Source organism: Tachypleus tridentatus, chromosome 2 (genome assembly GCF_004210375.1).
Source record: "Tachypleus tridentatus isolate NWPU-2018 chromosome 2, ASM421037v1, whole genome shotgun sequence".
In the NCBI taxonomy this organism is placed as follows: Eukaryota; Metazoa; Arthropoda; class Merostomata; order Xiphosura; family Limulidae; genus Tachypleus; species Tachypleus tridentatus.
The window spans coordinates 30,564,398-30,583,205 of record NC_134826.1 but is presented as its reverse complement, the minus strand read 5'-3'; the positions used below and the strand labels follow the sequence as shown (position 1 = coordinate 30,583,205).

The 18,808-nt window shown below is 32.6% G+C and overlaps 1 long non-coding RNA gene across 2 annotated transcripts; it reads left to right on the top strand.

The window, feature by feature from the left end:
- Positions 1 to 10,907: 10,907 nt before the first annotated feature.
- Positions 10,908 to 18,179, top strand: LOC143235349 (uncharacterized). Of its 2 annotated transcripts, none has more exons than XR_013019140.1 (3): positions 10,908 to 11,052; positions 13,468 to 13,611; positions 17,902 to 18,179. It is a non-coding gene; the product is annotated as an uncharacterized LOC143235349 (long non-coding RNA). The 2 variants fall into 2 exon arrangements; XR_013019136.1 differs by having other exon boundaries at positions 13,468 to 13,939.
- The last annotated feature ends 629 nt before the right edge of the window (positions 18,180 to 18,808 follow it).

The following is an 18,808-nucleotide window of genomic DNA, read 5'->3' as shown; positions in this document are numbered from 1 at the left end:
ATTTAACTGCTGGTAGAATAGAAAATAAGGATCGAGAACAATTAATGAAATGGGAGTTCAAATATAAGAGTTTAGATACATGCCAATATGAAACCATGGAGAAAATATTAGAAGTACTGAAGCATGGGCAAAATTATCATTACTTTCTGTAAGAAATGTTAAAACGTAAATGCAACGGAAATTATGCAAAGATGATAGAAATCAAATCATACTTTCAAAGAAATGTAAACAGACAGCATTGGAAGTAAGGCATAATGAAATGTTGACCAGACTCTTAGAAGTAGCTGAAAAAAAAAGGTAGGATCCAAAAACCCTGTTATGTATGGAGACAGAGATTTATGTAAAAAAGCTCTTTTGTATGTTAATTACATGTTAAAAAGGGTAAGAAAAAAACATCTAGGGAGTAATATATTCTCAGAGTGTTTGATTCTGCACTATATTATATTAATCTGAGAACTGGTAGTGATATTTTCTTGGTTTGGGTTTCCTAAATAATTCTTATCAAATTTAGGTATATATTGTTAATTTATTATGGGCACGGTTTTGTTTTAACCCTTTCCAGGTGGATCTGGCTATTTTGTCTATAATCATTGATAAATCCATAAAAAGAACATTCACACGAAAAAGTTTATCAACAAAATTATGAACAGTCATATCACATACATTTTTATCAGATCTAAATTTCTTTAATAGTCTATATTTTGAACCGTGGCTAAAATGATAATAAATTTAATATGTACAATATTGTCCACGAAGAGATGAATAAGATTCTTAAAGTCCCTTCCTGATTATAAGTCTATGTTTGATAACTCTTTTTGATGAATCTTCTAATGTTGAGATCATGTGGAGGCAGACCTAGTGCATCAAGATGTTCACCTTTCTCATATCGACCACAGTAGCTACAGACCCAGATGACTTGGATCCAGGTGGATGACATATAACTGTTTTTGTGTACAGTAGCTAAAAACCGGTTTTTGATACCCGTGGTGGACAAAGCACAGATAGCTTTGTGTGTAGCTTTGTGCTTAATTCAAAATCAACAGCAACTGTGTATGGTCAGGTTGATGATCATCACAAAAGCATTTTAATGTTTTTTTCTCGTACACAAATATTGTGAAAGTAACAAATAAATTTCCATAGTGCTCACAACTTTTTAGATATCAGTTATGATTTTTCTAGACTGATAAATATCTAAAATAGACTTGAATTCAGTATAGGTGAGAGCATTTATAGTATTGAGTAAAGTAATGGTTTACTAAAAATATTCCTATTCATAAATTTCTATATTTTACCAAATTAAAGTATGAATCTCTGACAGATATGGTGGGTGTAAAATCAAAGACAAGGAACGTTTATCCTTCAATATCTTTCACCATAGTCTGTACGAATTTCTTCATCTTGGAACTGTTTTCTGTTCCACTAAATCTGGTTGCAAAGGTCAACAAGAATTTTGTTTTCCATCCACATCGATTGCAATGTATTTGATGTTGTAATGTTTGAAATTGTATGTTTTTTTTTCAAAAACCATTAAATGCATCATTATCAATGCATTCTATAACAATGTGTAGATACTTGACCTGAAAACGTGTTATCAGTAGATGCTTGTAACTTTCACTAAGAAATTGATCATGATTTGCAGTCTATATACTTCATAGAAAATTTAGTAGTTCCTTTCTAAACGGCTTTTGTATGCAACAAAATGACTGAAGGACTGATTTTTACTTTTCTAGAATAAATATCAGTGTTTTATTCAAAACCCTTAAAATCTGATTTATCCTCACATAATACAACATGTATTTATATTTATTATGAAGCATAGTTTTAAAGTAGCATCAACAGACAAAAACTTGTTTGTGGAAAAAAAGATGCTTTATTGTAAACATCTGATAATTTCAACAGTTTGACCAAAAGTATTGGAAAAATAAAATATTTATAATATGTATGTGTACTATTTATAATAACATATTTGTTATTTAATGTAGATATTTAAGGTAAATGTTTAAATTTCATTTTCTCTACTATATCACGACTAAATCTAACTATTACCATCAATATGCAGTGCAATGAAATATTTAACATATGAAAATATGTACATATGTTTCAACTCTTCATAGAAATTGAAAGAAGTAATTTTTGTTTGCTATCTTTTCACTTATAGTTTATTTCCAATTTACTTTTCCATTCTTCATCTGTCATTGTTCGTACGAAAATGTCTCACAATGGCCTATGGGCCTTTTTACAACTGTTTGCAGTTCTGTTAGTATGTTTAGATTCAATGAGGTATGAAACAAATATGTAAAGTTATAAAAATAATTAAACCTTTCAAGTATGAAATCTAAAACAAAATAATACATAATTAACTGTCTATCAAACTAATATGTATGAGGTGTGAAGCAATAGCCAAGCACTGAGGACATTGCTATTCACAATGGACAGCAAAAGAAGTATGCTTCTCATTCGAAAAATAATCTGTCATTATATCTCATTTAACAAGGATAAACTAGTTGTAATTTTTAATTTATCTATTGGTTATAAGAATCTAAATGGATGGCAGAAAAACTATTGCTTAGCAACAGATTATTTTGGAATGTGTGGCTAACATCAGATGGGGAGGAGGACAAAATCTTTATCTACGAATTCTAGCAGTTTAGAAACGAAACTAATATGTAAAATTTGATTTTGAGTATGTAGAGCTTTAACTATACTGTTATAGAAGTACAGAAAGAGAGAGCTAAAATGATAAATAAGCAGTCAAACACACTGTTTATTAACAATATGCATATTACATAACCTGAACACTAATGATGTAATTGTTTCTTTCACAACAAAAGAATAATTTACATAATATATTATACTGAGACATTCAGAACCTGAAAGGAGGGAAATCCATCTTGTATCATCAGGTACATTATGACAACTATGTGGGTACTCTAACCTTGTCAAAGTTACGTCCCAAATGTCCTTTATTAGATTTCAGGAGTTTTGCGATAAACTTTGGTACACTGTATATGTGCGTGTGTGTATATATAAAAATTACATAATAGTTATTCATATTTGAAAATATAAAGAAAAAATCTAGGCTTCGAGGCCCCACTACGGACAGAGTGTAGATAGCCTATCATGTAGTATTGTGCTAAAATTAATGAAAAATTTAACTTACCCTCAAAAAGAAAATTGCGATAAACCTTATCTAATTATCCACCATGGTTATTATAGCATTAATGACAAAAAAGAAAATTCTGTCTGATCCCAGTACCTTTTCTTTTGTTTATTCAGTAGTATTTAGTTCAGTATAAAAACATTTGATTGACAGTTTGATCTTGAAGTCTAATCACGCTTATTATTCTTGCCTTGTCTGTTTTGATAGGGTTTTCAATAATATAAACATCTTTAGAAGGTTCGTCAATTTTCGGTTTAGGATCAACTTTTATTCTACAAAGGGTTTCTTAGCCTTTCATGGCTTAAAGTTGTTATTATATATATATATATGTGTGTGTGTGTGTGTGTGTGTTTGCTTTCTTAATTCACTAAAACTGTGCTGTTTAAAAATTACAAATTAGAATGAAAATTGTGGCACCACACATTGTTAAACCGAGATCTATTCTTATGCATTGTAATAGGAATTGTAAGAAATAGACATCAGAACATTAATAGCAGTTGCACACACAAAACAGTGTATAATTTTATCATACAACAAATTATTTACTGCATAGGCAACTACCATCAGCACATTACTGGTGCCCTTTGTCAGACATAAATGTTAATGGTCCATTCAGGTACACAGCTACTTTGCTGAATGTTTAATCTATGAGAGACATGTCACCAAGTGGCACCTTGGTCACCTTCCCTCCAGGTATTGTGCTTTGGTAGATGTGATATGACCTGTAGAATATTGTCATATCACCAATGACCTCTGGCCACAATAAATTGCTGGTGAATCTGTCTGCTGTCTTCTTTGTTTCTATGTGTCCTCCTACAATCAACTTATGAGCCATCTTCATCACGTGAGTTTAATAAGTTCATGGTGTTTTAGCATATCGTCACATGCCTTCGTCCATGCATCACTTGTAGGCATTTTTCTGTGAGATGTGGGATAACACAGACTGCCCAGCTGCCTGTGTCCTGATTTTGATTTTGGGTGAATCATTCATATCTTTTGGGAAGACATCCATTTTGTCTTTTTGTTCATCAAGCTTGAGCAGCTTGGGTCAGCTGGTCCTGACCCTATTGTCATCCTTTAATTATTTCTGTTTATGTTGGGTGAACTGAGAGATCTCCATTTATGCTCTTATTCTCTTTGTTTCCAGTCATTATACCATTTCTTTCTTCAGTATTTCTTCCTCTGTTATCAGAATCTTTGGGCCTAAAATGATTGCCCTTTTGATTCATTTATCCAAATCAGTTTACACAGTTATATAACATGAATGTCATGTGCAATAATTTTGCCACTAATACAGCTGTATGTATATAGACCTACTTTATCGGTTATTTTCATCTTATTTTATCACTGCTTACCATTGAATAATTGCAGCTGGCTAGCCAATGTTAGGTTTTATAAGAGCTTGGGTTTTTTTCATTAGGTGTCTAGGACTTTATAAAAAATATATATCAACAATAAACAAAGACACACAATTCATTTGTTTTAAAATAATATAATTAAAACAAGGCAAATATGTATAAAACATTGTTACACAGTTGGTTATTACAATTGTATCCATAAAATTCAATTACTTTAGACCCTTTGACAAGACAAATTCTTCTTCTTTATCTCCGTTATTCCAATGCAATCTGGAAAACTCCCTGTATAAAACCGCTTGTAACAGCGGAACACACATTCAGTCTAACTTTAACTTTTCACTTTACTTCTACTTTCACTAACTTGGTCTCCTATGTTGCTACGTGTGAATCCACAGGACGATCACTGATGTTTAAATGGAATTTAATGTGACGAACTACATTCATACCATCCACACCGTGAAACTGTAACAATCAAGAATTAGCAAGTCTAGCGACATTGCTAAAGTTCATATAAGCAAACACACACACATATTTGAATTAAAGGTCCAAAGAAGACAATTGTACACAAAAGCCATATTGTTACTGGTACGAGCACAAAATTACAGTTTAACAGACACATCAATTCAGCACGGGTTTGCAAGCTAGAAACAATGAATTGAGACCTTTACTAAATATCTTACACATTCCGACTCTTACGTTATCAAAAACAAGACAATCTTTGAAAGCTTCCAAAAGATAAACAAATCAATACCTCGTTCTATAGCAGCTACATGGAGAGTCCCTAATTCAAATTCCAAAGCCTCCAGTGTCTATTGTAAGAAATTCCAGTAGTTTTAATTTTTAAACCCCTATAGAGAATACCCAAGAGGCAAACTAGGGGCGATCAGAAACTGTTGTTTCTTTTCAGCCGAAAAATCTACCAACTTAGTGCCCGACCTGAAATGTAAAGCATTATAAACATGTACATTGTTTGTGTTTGAATTTCGTGCAAAGCTACAGGAGGGCCATTTGCGTTAGCCATCCATAATTTAGAAGTGTAAGATTGGAGGGAAGGCAGTTACTCATTACCACCCACTGCCAATTCTTGAGCTACTCTTTTACTAACGAATAATGGGAATGACCATCACATTATAACGTCCCCATGGCTGAAAGGGCGAGCATATTTGGTGTGACATACATAAGATAGTACTAATCAGTGTGATTAGTGATCCAGCTTAATGGTGATGTGTACTTAGCCCAGGGTTGCAGGATGTCAGCTAGTTGAGATATTTGACGTGTTTTTGTGTTTGTCTTTTGCTTTAGTGTAGTAGCGATAAACTAGTTTAATGAACCGGTTTTATATTGGTAAGAGCTTTTTTAATGAATCGAGGTATGTTGTGGGAATATAACTGGGCAGGCGAAAAGCAATTTTGATGGCGCGATTCTGGAGATTCTGTAATACTGAGTATTGGTTTTCAGACATATTACATGTTCTGCTCTGCCGTACTCGAAAAGGGGTCCAATGAATGCTATGTATATGGTGAGAATGATTTTGGCGAGCAACATTTGTTAGGGCCACTGATACGTTTTAGTTGTTTCTCTTTAATTTTGCGCAAAGCTACTCGAGGGCTATCTGCGCTAGCCGTCCCTAATTTAGCAGTGTAAGACTAGAGGGAAGGCAACTAGTCATCGCTACCAACCACCAACTCTTGGGTTACTCTTTTACCAACGAATAGTGGGATTGACCGTCACATTATAACGCTCCCACGGCTGGGAGGGCAAGCATGTTTGGTGCGACCGGGATTATGAGTCGCACGCCTCAACACGCTTGGCCATGCCGGGCCAATACGTTTTAGAAAGAACATTCTGTTACTTGCTTTATTAATTATTTTATGGGAGTGCTGTGTCCAGGTTAAATTCCGAGACATGGTGAGGCCTAGGAAGGTGATGAAATTGGTAAAGTTGATATCAACGTTATTGAGGCTTAATTTTATATTGTTAAATATTTTCCTATACTTATTGACGTTTCGATGAAAGGCTACGGCCTGTGTTTTGGTGGGGTTTAAGGCGACACGCCATTTGTTGCACCACTGAGTGACTGAATCGAGTGTTGTTTGGATCCTGTAGGTTGCTATATGGGGGTTGCTGGAGGTGCTCCATATTACTATATCGTTGGCATACTGGGAAATAAGGGTTTAATTAAGAGAATGAAAGGGTATGTCATTAGCATAAATGTTGTAAAGTATTGGACTAAGCACCGAGCCTAGGGGTATACCTGCGTTTAAGTTGAATCGATTTGAAACTGATATATGAATTTTGACTACAGATGTATGATTAGTGAGGTAGCTGGATATTCATCGGACTAAAATTTGCGGGATCGGGATGCCTAGGGCTAGAGTTTTATACCAGAGGCCATTGTGCCAGACTGAGTCGAATGTTTTTTGGACATCCAGGCAATAGTTGTTTGTTTGCAGTTGAACCCTCTAAAACTGATCTGGTGAAACGGACCAAATGGTCAGTGGTTTGTCTTTTCCTTCTAACTGCGATTTGGTTCTCGCTGATCAATTTGTTACACTCAAGGAAGCAGTTAATTCTGTTGGTAATTGCTTTTTCCGTACATTTACCCAGGATATTAAGCAGACTGATTAGTCTATAATTATTGGGATTGCTTAGGTTCTTGTCTTTTTTTTGGTATGTGTGTGTGTTTTTTTATAGGAAATTCACATTGAGCTATCTACTGAGCCTCCAGAGGGGAATCGAACCCCTGATTTTGTAAATCCGTAAACATACCGCTGTACTAGCGGGGATCTTTTTTGATATGACTTTAATTAGAACAGTTTTCCAAATGTTCGGGTAGTATCCTGAAAATAGGGAGAGGTTAAAAATTCGGGTAGTATCATGAAAACATTGAGAGGTTACAAATAAAATAAAACAAAACAAACAAACAAACAAAAGAACTGACAGGTATTTCAGTTTGAAGTTCTCTATCCCCGGAGGAGATAGAGACAACTGGGGGTATTCAGAAAGATGGCTTTTCTCTTTGCCCCACTCGTGATTTTAGGATATTGAAGCAGCTACCTGAAAAGAAGAACAAGAAAGAAAAAAAAAAAGAGTAGAAAAGAAATAAAATAAAGTAATAAGGAAAGAAAGAAAGTGAGAAAAAAGAAACCATGACGGACGAGACCATCCTGATATAAGGTGCGAACCCTGAGCAAGCAAGGAAGACGAAAGACCGACGAACAGACGCCAGACACCCATAGGTTATATGCGAATACCACAAAATCAACCGCCGATACATGACTTTCGGTCAATCAGGGCGGCCGGGATCTGTAGACCCAATGCCGAAATTTAGATGTGGGGGAAAGGGGAGAACCCCGGGAAAACCCACTTTCAGTAGCTAGTGACAATGATCCAACTAGTGCCAGTTTAGCTCATTTCATAAGGGTGGAAGGTCGTACAGAGAGAAAAATGGGGCTATATCGCAATAATGTTTTACCTTTTTTATTAACGTGTGAAAGTCATGGAGAGGTGGTAAGTCCACTGCACTGTACGGCGAAACTCCAGGTTGGGCTTCAACATAATCGAATTGAATTTTTTCTTCCTGTTTGTCGTAGAATGTTGATCGTGATGCCGGACGTATAGATTGTTGTCGTGGAATGGATGACAAATAAAAAAACCCGCAAAAAAACTTGACAGGGGTTTAGTTTAGAGAGAGAGAAATCAGAAGAATTCTCTCTCCAACTGGGGTGTTCAGGAACGTTGTGGTTCCTCTTCGTCCCCTTTCGTGGAAGGTTATTGAATTTAGCTCTTTTTTTTATAAATAATTTTTTAAACTCTTTTTGGGTGAAGGAGTAAAGTTTAGTATTATTCGTGAACGAGGCACAGGTAGCACCGGAGAAAACGGCCAAATCCATCCCGAAAGGCAGATGTCACGGTAAATGTGAATATAAATCTAAACGACCCGATTCGGGTCATGGCAATAGTTGCCTTGGCTGGGATCTAAAAATCCAATGCCTGAGTTTTTGCTGTGGGGGGAAACGGGAGTGGCCCGAGAAAAACCAATTTCACAGGACAGGCGCCGAAAGTTTTACCTGTCCTGTGGGACAAATAAACCACAGAATGAATCTATTTATAGGTTTTCGTAGTCAGGTATTCTTACGCGCTTGGCTGACAATGATGGCAAACAAAACTGTGAAGATATATGACATGTATAAAGGCAATATAACAAAACACTGAAATATAAAAATGCATGCGTTATCTCAAGGGTAAATATCAATTTTCATATATTCAAGTACTATGCATGAGAGAACTAATTGTCTATGAGGATTAACATGTGAGTGATTGGGTTTCCGGATTGTTCTCCAATCGGATTCGTTTGAAAGGGCATAATATTCGGTTATTGTTAGGATTTAGATTCAAAAAATGAAACTGAGCTAGCAGTGGCTACATTCTCTATATATAATGCCCAACTGAAACTTAGAATGTTCTACATACTGCATGATATTACGATGCAGCATAATCAATGAAATAACTAGAAGAACTTAGAAGGTTCTAGTGACATCATACAACAATATAACAATTACCAACTAGTGAATTACACAAGGTGTAATTTTTTACACAATTACATAAACACATCTCCAGTAAACTGTCAGTCGTAAATATTAATTATTTTAACAGTTGCGCCAAAACTATCTAAATCATAATTCTTGTATTATATTGTAATGAAAGTCATTGATATCTAACATTTTGTTTAAAATATATAAAAGAATGAATAAGCGTATAAACAGCCAATTTAAATATGCATATTTTATGCAATGATATATCTGAAATGAAATAAAACAAAACAGATAATTATGAAAAATATTTCTAGATGTATGTATATTCATGTACACTGCTGGCCAAAATCTTAAAGCCAATGAACACAAAGAAAAAATATGCATTTTGGGTTCAACTTAACCACTTATTTGAATACAGCTTTGAGAGATGAAAATAAAAAAAGGGGAAAAAATAGCATTTAATATGGAAAATGTAAACACTATGAAATTAGCCTTAACACTAGCTGGTCTAAAGTTTAAGACCATACTGAAACAAAGCGTTAATCGGTAAACACGATGAAATTTAGTCATTTGTGTTCAAGCATTAGCGTTGTTAATTTCTCCCACTGACATCTCCTGTGTTACATTGGATAAAAACATGACAAAGGCTAAAAAGTTGACAGAGTTTGAACATGACAGAATTATCGAGCTGCAAAAGCAAGATCTTTCTCAATGTGCCATCGCTGGTGAGATTGGGCATAATAAAACAGCTGTTGCAAAAAGACCCTGAGGGATACGGAACGAGAATTTCAAGTGATTGACCCAAGAAAATTTCGCCGGCGTTGAGCAGGAAGATTCGGTGTGCTGTCCGGCAATACACCAGACGATCGTTGAACCAGATTAAAGCCCTTACGAACGCAGAGTGCTGCTCAAGAACAATAAGACGGCTTTAAAAACCGTAAACGTCTTCAAATGCCACGCCTTCTTCCACACCACGAAACAGCTCGGTTAAACTTTGCTGAGAAGTACCAAACATAGGACGTTGAAAAGTGGACGAAGGTTTTGTTCTTTGATGAGAAAAACTTAACCTGAGTAGTCCAGATGGCTTCCAACGTTACTGGCACGATAAGGATATCCCACCGGAGACATTTTCTACACGACATAGTGGAGGAGGTTCTATCAAGATCTGGGATGCCTTCTTCCATGGAACAATGGAGCTTCAGGTTATACAGGGCCGTCAAACAGCAGCTGGCTACATTGGCATGTTGGAGAGAGCATTCTTATTGACTGAAGGCCCTCGCTTGTGTGGAGATGACTGGATCTTTCAGTAGGATAATGCTGCAATCCACAATGCCCACAGGACAAATGACTTTTTCATGGCGAATAACGTGATTCTTTTGGACCATCCAGCGTGTTCGCCCAAACTGAACCAAACTTTTGAAGTATAATCTTATTTTATACATTTCTTCAATAAGCTAATTGATCATAAAAATAATGCGATATATTTTTGAAATCTCAAAATACAATTTTGGTCTAAAATGCAGACGTTTAGCGTTTTCATCATTAAAATAAATAATGATGTTTATTTACTGTGTTATAGAAGAAAATAAACTAAGCTTTATAATTTAATGAATTTTAAATATTTAAAAAATTACAATAAGCTAAAGTGAAAAAACACTTACTATGTTTTTTTAGGTTTTATAGAATTACTATCTTGCTTATAAATCTTGTTTTACATGAAATCACTGCATCTCATAGAATGCAACATTTTTGTGAAAAGTGTACTGCAAAACTTCTTGGTCCATGAAATATTTATAATTTTTAAATACAATCAAGTAAAGAAATATTACAGTTTTGAAAAATAATAATTTCATGACTAATAAACTAATAAAAAAAGCCAACAATGTACCTCAGTGAAACATGTTCACATGGCTTGAGTTTACATTTTTACAAAGTTTGGGTACTTTTACCTTGTTTCAAAGGTCTATTGAGGATTTCATCCAGGCTAGGAGATTAACAGGTTTATTGTGATCACATGCCTTTAAGTTGACTACATTCTGTTTATTTAGTTTAAGGATTTTTCTTTTATTAGAATGTAACTTTAGAAAATTGTTATAACTATTAATTTTCTTGTTTTCCATCTGTTTTCATATATTCAAAGCTATGTCAGTAAATAATAAATAGCAAACAACAATAAGTTTGTTTGTATTTTTATTGAGTTAGTTATCCTTGCAAGTAAAGTTTCACTGTATCAGTAGTTTGTGTTAAGTTTCTGTACATTCTTTCCAACATAGTCATTATATGAGCTTTTCATTTTATTTATTTATTTTCACCTGAGATTATGTTAGTTTCAAAGCTATAATACTAAGCAAACAATGCAAAATAATATTCAGAAACATATCATTTTATTTCATGACATTATTCACAAATGTTTTTAAATATTATATCTAATAAGATTTAATGAATTACACACAATAAAGGAAAGTGAAATAAGATCTTACCAATGAAACACGTAAATACACAGTCATATTTTTACAGAGCTTACCTAAATAAAACCTTGAATGTGATTATAAACTTTTATGCATTTGGAATAGTGCACATTCAGTCTCAGAAGATGTTAGATGATACAAAAATAACTAAAATTCACAAAAGCTGCTAGTATAGAGAACTATACCAATGTACTGTCATGGCCTCACAAAAGCTGCTAGTATAGAGAATTATACCAATGTACTGTCGTGGCCACTCTTCTAAGAACCATTACACTTTTGTTCTTTTCCATCACAAAATATGGTTTATCCACTTTTTGATATTTTATGTAAAAAAAAATCCACTGAACTTATAGCATATCATGAACATTATTAGCTGGATTTTTTATTAATCAACACTAATAAGTGAACTGAGGTTCCCTTTAGAGATGGAAAGGCATAGTGGTTAGCTTGCATGGCTTAAATTAGAAGGTTCAAAGTTTGATCCCAAAATATGTCAGTGAACACTTCTTTTTGTTTTAGCTGTGAGTGTTGTAAAAGTGATTGTTATTTGGCTAAGAATAGCCATTTTGGGCTGCAGATTCTGTTCAATGTTTGTCATTGTCCTCATGTGTCATGTTGTTGTTCAGAAAAGTGATCAAATATGTATCATATATCATTATTCATGTTATAATGTTATTCATTAAATACTAATCAAATATATGCAGGGGGTGTAGAAAAAAGGTGGCATCCCTTGAAAATGTTGTTAATTTGTTATGTCTTTTATTAGATAACAGAAAAATATGTAAGACTCTATACTTTAGGATGCATTTGAGATAATCTGTTCAAATATGTTCTCAAATCCTAATTTTAACACTGACTTTCATAAATACCTGAACTTTTCATTATTTCAGTTACATTTTCTCATAAAAAATGTTGTACACCTGCTGTAGTTTCTTAGATCTTCTTATTAAAATTAGCCATTAAAATGATCAAACAAGTTTGTCTGCAATAATAAAAGGTAGAAATGAAAGTCAAAATAACACAAACTACTTTCACAAATCAATATTTAGTCAGCATTCCCTTGGATTTCAGTACTGATTCACATTAACATAGCATGCTTTCAATGAGTTTGTGCAGATATTCCTGAGTAATTGACTGCAATTTTTCTTTACGTACTTTAACAAGTTAATCTTCCATGTTTGGTTTGTGATCGTTTGTCACTTGGTTTACCTCAACCCATTTATTTTCAATTGTATTGATATCAAGTGATTGACTTGACCATTCTATAATATCAGTTCTCTTATATCTTAAATATCTTTTAATAACTTCACGAAAAAAAGAAAGAACATGACTGTAATCTTTTGAACTGAAAAAAAGAAAAGCAAGTACCATTTGAAGTATAATCTTATTTTATGCACTTTTTCAATAACCTGAATGTTTATTCAAAAGTAATGCAATATAATTTTTGAAATGTTAAAAGACAGTTTTGGTATAAAATGCAGAGATTTCATGTTTTTATCATTAAAATAAATAATGATCTTTGGTTACTTTTATTTTAGTTACATTAGGTGTACAGTTTTGGTCTAATAATGTTTTGTACATAGTCATTGTATGTACTTTTTATTTTATTTTATTGTTTTTTTTTAAATATCTGGGATTATGTTAATTTCAAAGTTGAAATACTAAGCTTACAATACAAAATAAGCTTCAGTAACGTACTGTTTTATTTCAAAATGGTTATCACTGCATCTAATTTTTACATCCTAATGTGAAAGATTGAAAAATGAGATTGCTGCAGGTTTTTTGAACTAATTCTTTTAGTAGGGAAAAATCTCAAAAACAGAAATATTACTAAAGCCCTAAGCTCACATTTGTTTGGTGATACATTTTTCAGAAAAATTATATCTAGTTTAGGCACCATTTCATATCTTTTATTGTCTAGGGTTTAATTGTTTTTCTCTTTTTAGACATTGTGAATGCTAGTGGTCGTTTGTGTTTTAGAAAAAGGAGAAAATTCTGCTGAGAAAAAAAGGCTTTAGTGAAAGAAACATTAAAATAATTTAGACATGTTTGGCATAAAAGTGATGGATTTGCTGGTAGCTGGTGGACAGGTAAGCAGAAATCCTATCGAAACATTCTAGGCTTGATTGAGAAGGACTTAGTCAAAGCTTGAAAAAATTAACTGCTGTAGTTGGAATGAATATGCTTGATAGGAAACACTCAGCCAATTGAATATAACATTTCTTCTCGTTACAGCAGAGATAAGAAAACGTATTGAGTAGATTTCTTCTGTGAAATATCTCACATATATTGTGAACCATGATTTCTGTCCTTGCATTCACCTCTTTCTTCTTTATGACATCTGCTTCATGCTCTGCTTTTGAGAGCTGTGCATTGAGGTAAAGCTCACCATTCATTTTTGAAATGATGGAAGAATAGGTATGAACAATGTTGATGCCAAATTTTATTTTGTAAGCAGGATATTTTATATTAAATTGTTAGGTATTAATCACACTAACATTCACTTTTCAAAATGTGGCATAACTTGAATAAAATGCAGATTAACTGTATGTTATTGATGAGTGGTTCCTAGCATGACTGAAATGTTCAACAATTACTTTTCTCAGGGGTGGTATAAGTAGCTTAGAGCTTTAGCTTTGAGTAAAACCAAGAATGCAAGACGATTAACTTTTTTTACTGTCATGAAGTGATTTAAATTGTTAGATTAACATAAATGTTTCTATCACTGAGGTGAGTACTTTCACTTGTACTTTTATCAGTAAAGAGTTTTGTATTTGATAATGTTTTAAAATATTTCTTTCTGATTGAAGTAATACATAGACAAACTTTTTATAAGCTTTTTTGTCACACTGTAGAATTGTATTCTACAGTTACTTTTCAGACTTTGTTCAAATAACAGTGGAAGGCCTGATAAGCCATTCTTCAATTTTTTGTTGGCTTGATTTTTAAGTTAAATCATTTAACAGCTTGCTGTGCTCTTGGACTTTCTGACTGATTAAATCATTCTTCTGAGAATTGTTTTTCATCATTTTTTTTTTAATAATTGGAGTGTAATATTGATTATATATGTATATTTATAGGATTATAAGCTCAATTATATTATGTTAAATATGTATAGAATTTCTGGTCATGTATAAGTTTACTGTACTTAAGAGTAAAATTCATAAATAGTATTAGATTTGGACCTGTCAACAGTGTAAGTAATTTGTATTCAAAATTAATTGAAAATAGAACTTTACAGGCTTAATTTCTTATTTGATATTCGAATGAAAATTTTTTTTAGATGTTTTGAAATACACAAAGAAGGAAATCATGTAGATAAACTACATGATTACAAGACTGATAATCAGCATCATGGGCTGTTGGCAATATATGAAAGTATGAAGGTTTTAAGAGGCTGAGTAAATACAGTATCATATAAATTGCTCAAAGGAAAAGCTCGTACCTCAAGGGATACTCTACTAGTGTTGTAGAGAATAGCTTTGTATGTAACTGTATGTATAAGCCCATAGCAAAAAAATTCTCCACTACATGAAATTAGCATTTTATAGTAAAACATAAATCTATTATGTAACACTACTATTAATTGTAGATGATTCACAGAAAACTGTTTGGGGGATGAATGGCAAAATATATTACCATGGTAACTTAATTCTGATTAGGAAATTTGGTGCCCATGAACAAACAAACAAAAATGTGTAAAAATGATTTGTGTTTTTCAACCGAACATCTAATATTTGTTATGTATTTATAAGTATTAACTTGACAGTTTATTTTTTGTAAGGTACAAGGGTCATTTTCCAGGTATGTACCAAAAATGTGAAAATGGGTACAAACTTGCCTTACATAAATAGCAAAACTTTATTGAAATGGTTTTGATAAATAAAGCTAATGTGACAAATTTTTAGAACTCTTTTGTTTCCTGTGCTCCATTACTCAGAGGATTTCTAGAGTTACATAATCAGAGACATAAACCCAAATTTGCTAGTTGAATAAATGTTGTCTTCATGAGCATTGAAAAGAATATTGTCAAGTTTAATATCTATGTAAAAACACCTTATTTTGTGGATGGAATCAATAGCCAGTATCATCTCTGCAATATAAAACCTTGCAATTTCTTCTTATAACTTATCTTCAAGCTTGCTTAATAATGTCAGGAGATTGCTATCATAGTAGTAGGCCATTATCAGGTACAAGTTATTTGTCATATTGTAAAGCTTAACGTAGATTAGTAACCCCATATTTGTTTCAAGGAACCAGTTTATTTCCTGTTTCTGCACATTTCAACATTTTCTATATACCGAGAACCTTCATAGCATTAACTTTACTTGAATCTCTCAGCTGTATAATGTCATCTTCATCAAAGGCTCCCCAACCAATCACTTTAATGTTTTCAAAATAATCACTTTGTTCAAGTCACATTATCAGTCTTTTGAATTACTGACTAGGCATAATCTATAAACTAAGATAAAGTTTCCTATCAGAGTAATGGAGTGTTGCAAAATTTTTTACAAAAGATCACAAGCACATCGAGTTGAGTTTCTACACTAAAACTGTTCAAATAGTAAAATAAAAATGCTTTCATATCCTTCATTTACTAATTTTGATAATACAAAGTATATCCTTATAATTTTATACAATATATGGTGATATAAAACTAATATAAGTTAAAAAGTCGTTATTTATATATCTGAACAATACACAAAAATGAGACTTGTTGCTAACGTGTTGATGGGGTGATATGTTAATATCAGAGGGATTCTGTCTGTTTGACTATTGTATTTAGGTTGGATAGCAATTGTTTGTAATACACTGTGTACATGGTTGTGGCATTTTTATGTAATAGAAGTGATTAAATCTCAGAAACCAAATTATCTATATTTGAAAAATAATGACATCCTAGTGGGTTTACATAACAAGTCTTGGTCTTCAGATCATAATACTTTTAGTCTTGTTAACTGTACTTTAAAAATGGCCATTTTGATTTTTCTAAGAGTAGAAGGAATGGTAGTTTAAGTACATGCGAATGTCAGGACCTTTGTAGCTGTTTAATGATTGTATCACCTGATATCCAGGTATCGATGTTGAAAGGTAAAACATTTGCATCAGAAATCTGATAAATTTACTTAAGAGCTTAAAATTACTTAAAATTGATGAGCCTTGGCACAGGTAACAACAATTAAAATGTTTTTAGTGTATAGATTTCATGGAAGGTTCTGTCACAAGACACAAAAATGTTCCTCAAAATAATCAACAAACAGGTTAGTAAAGGAAGAACCCACTTTTGTTAAACATACTCCACATGGAAGATGTACAATTAGAACCACAATGTATTCTAACCTTTCAACAATATTTTTAATAATCAAGTTTCTATATGGCACTGTACTTACATTTGATGGAGGCCCAAAATTGCACAAAATAAAATATAATACAATTTTTATTTAGATTTTTAATTTTTTTTTTATTATGATATATCTAAATTATTTCTGGTCATGTCTTGTGAAATAACAGTCACTCAAATAACCAAATGGTAATCCACTTAGTTATTTGAAATCTGGTGAACAAAATGTTAGGAATTGGCCTAAAGTATATATAAAAGTTAATCGTGCTATGACAAAAAATTAAATATAAACCTATTTTTATCAAGAAATAATTCAAAAATCATACACATTTTTAAATCTTATATGTATTCCATTTTGCTTCATCACAAAATTATTAATTAATATGGAAAATCATTAAATTAAATTTATGTTAATATCTAGCCAATTATAATAACTAGTTTTGGTGTAACTGATATTTTAAATTGAGTTACCCTCTGTGCAGAGTGGTGCATGGATGAAATGTAAATATATGTTGTAAAATTTATAATGGCTTGAATTAGTATGGTAATTAGTTATTTTTAGTTCCCAATGTATTACTCTGACATTACTTCACAAGGTTTTATCAAACTTGGTGACAGTTTTGACAGAACTTTTAGCGTTTTCATGTTTTTCAGAGGACTTTGAACAAAGTTATCCCTATTTCAAGTTTGAATGAAAGCATACAAAGATACATTTTATGTATTTAACATTCACAGCTCATATTCTAAGATCAGAAGAATTCATTTAAATATTTAACTGGTTGTTATTTGGAGGTATAAGGTAAAAATTTTACATTTTTTTACATAAATATATAATATATATGTAACAAGCTTGGGATCATTGCTATAAAATACGACATCTGGATATTTTTTTCAATAAGAACTATTAAATATCCTTTATAAATTATCGGGCAGAAGATGCTTGTTTCTATTTCATCTCTTATTTAGCTATGTTAAATGCTAAACTCAGAAGTTTATTTTATATTTTTCTGTTTATTATTTCTTTTACATCACTTTGTAGTTGCTCTGATATGCTGGGGTGAACATGTATATTTGTAAGTAATCAGCCTTAGACAGTCCTGTACTTTTGTGAGAGACGTTGTGAAAGGAACAGTAAACTTTGCAGAGGAAGTGACTAATGAAGAAGATCTTGATTGTGGAAGTTCCTTTAATAAATGTAAATTCAAGTGTTTAGAGAAAGCATTCAAGAATTCAGCAAGTTTAAAATTTAAAACTTTTGATTCCTGTACAATATCTAATTCAACTGCCTTAATTAATCCATGGTCCCCTTATAACAGAAGTGATTATGTCTCAGAAAACCAACTGTCTATGTATATGAACTGTAGCTACTGAAAATAAACTTCAACTATTTTTCCTTGATTCTTTCAACATTCAGGCCATATGGAGTGTCTAGAATCAAAATGAATGGAAAACATGATTTATTTAAATATATATATACACACACAGAAGAAAAAAGAGATACAACACCTGTTGTGTCAGTACACTAATGTCTTCACAGATAGATTGCGAAAGACAAACCTTGTGTAACACAAGATTAAGACCACAACTAGAGATCTAGTCAAAGTGAAGCCCTATCAAATGCCTTATTCAATGAGAGACCTGATAAAACAGATATTTGAGGCAATAATGGAAGCTGGAAACATCAAGCCTTCAAATTCAGCTTATTGTTGTAATTGTGAAGAAGAATTATGAATCAAACTGCTTCTATATAGATTCAAAGTTACATTTTGTGACAAAGTTTGATTCTAAGCCTATGGGTAATCCAGAGGCTATCATTGAATAACTAGATGAGGCCAGGTTCGTTTCAGAGATCAACCTCAAAGGTTACTGGCAGATCTTGCTGGAGAGAGAGTTAAAGAGAAGACAACATTTGTGACACTAGATGCATTTTGTCAGTTTATGCTGAT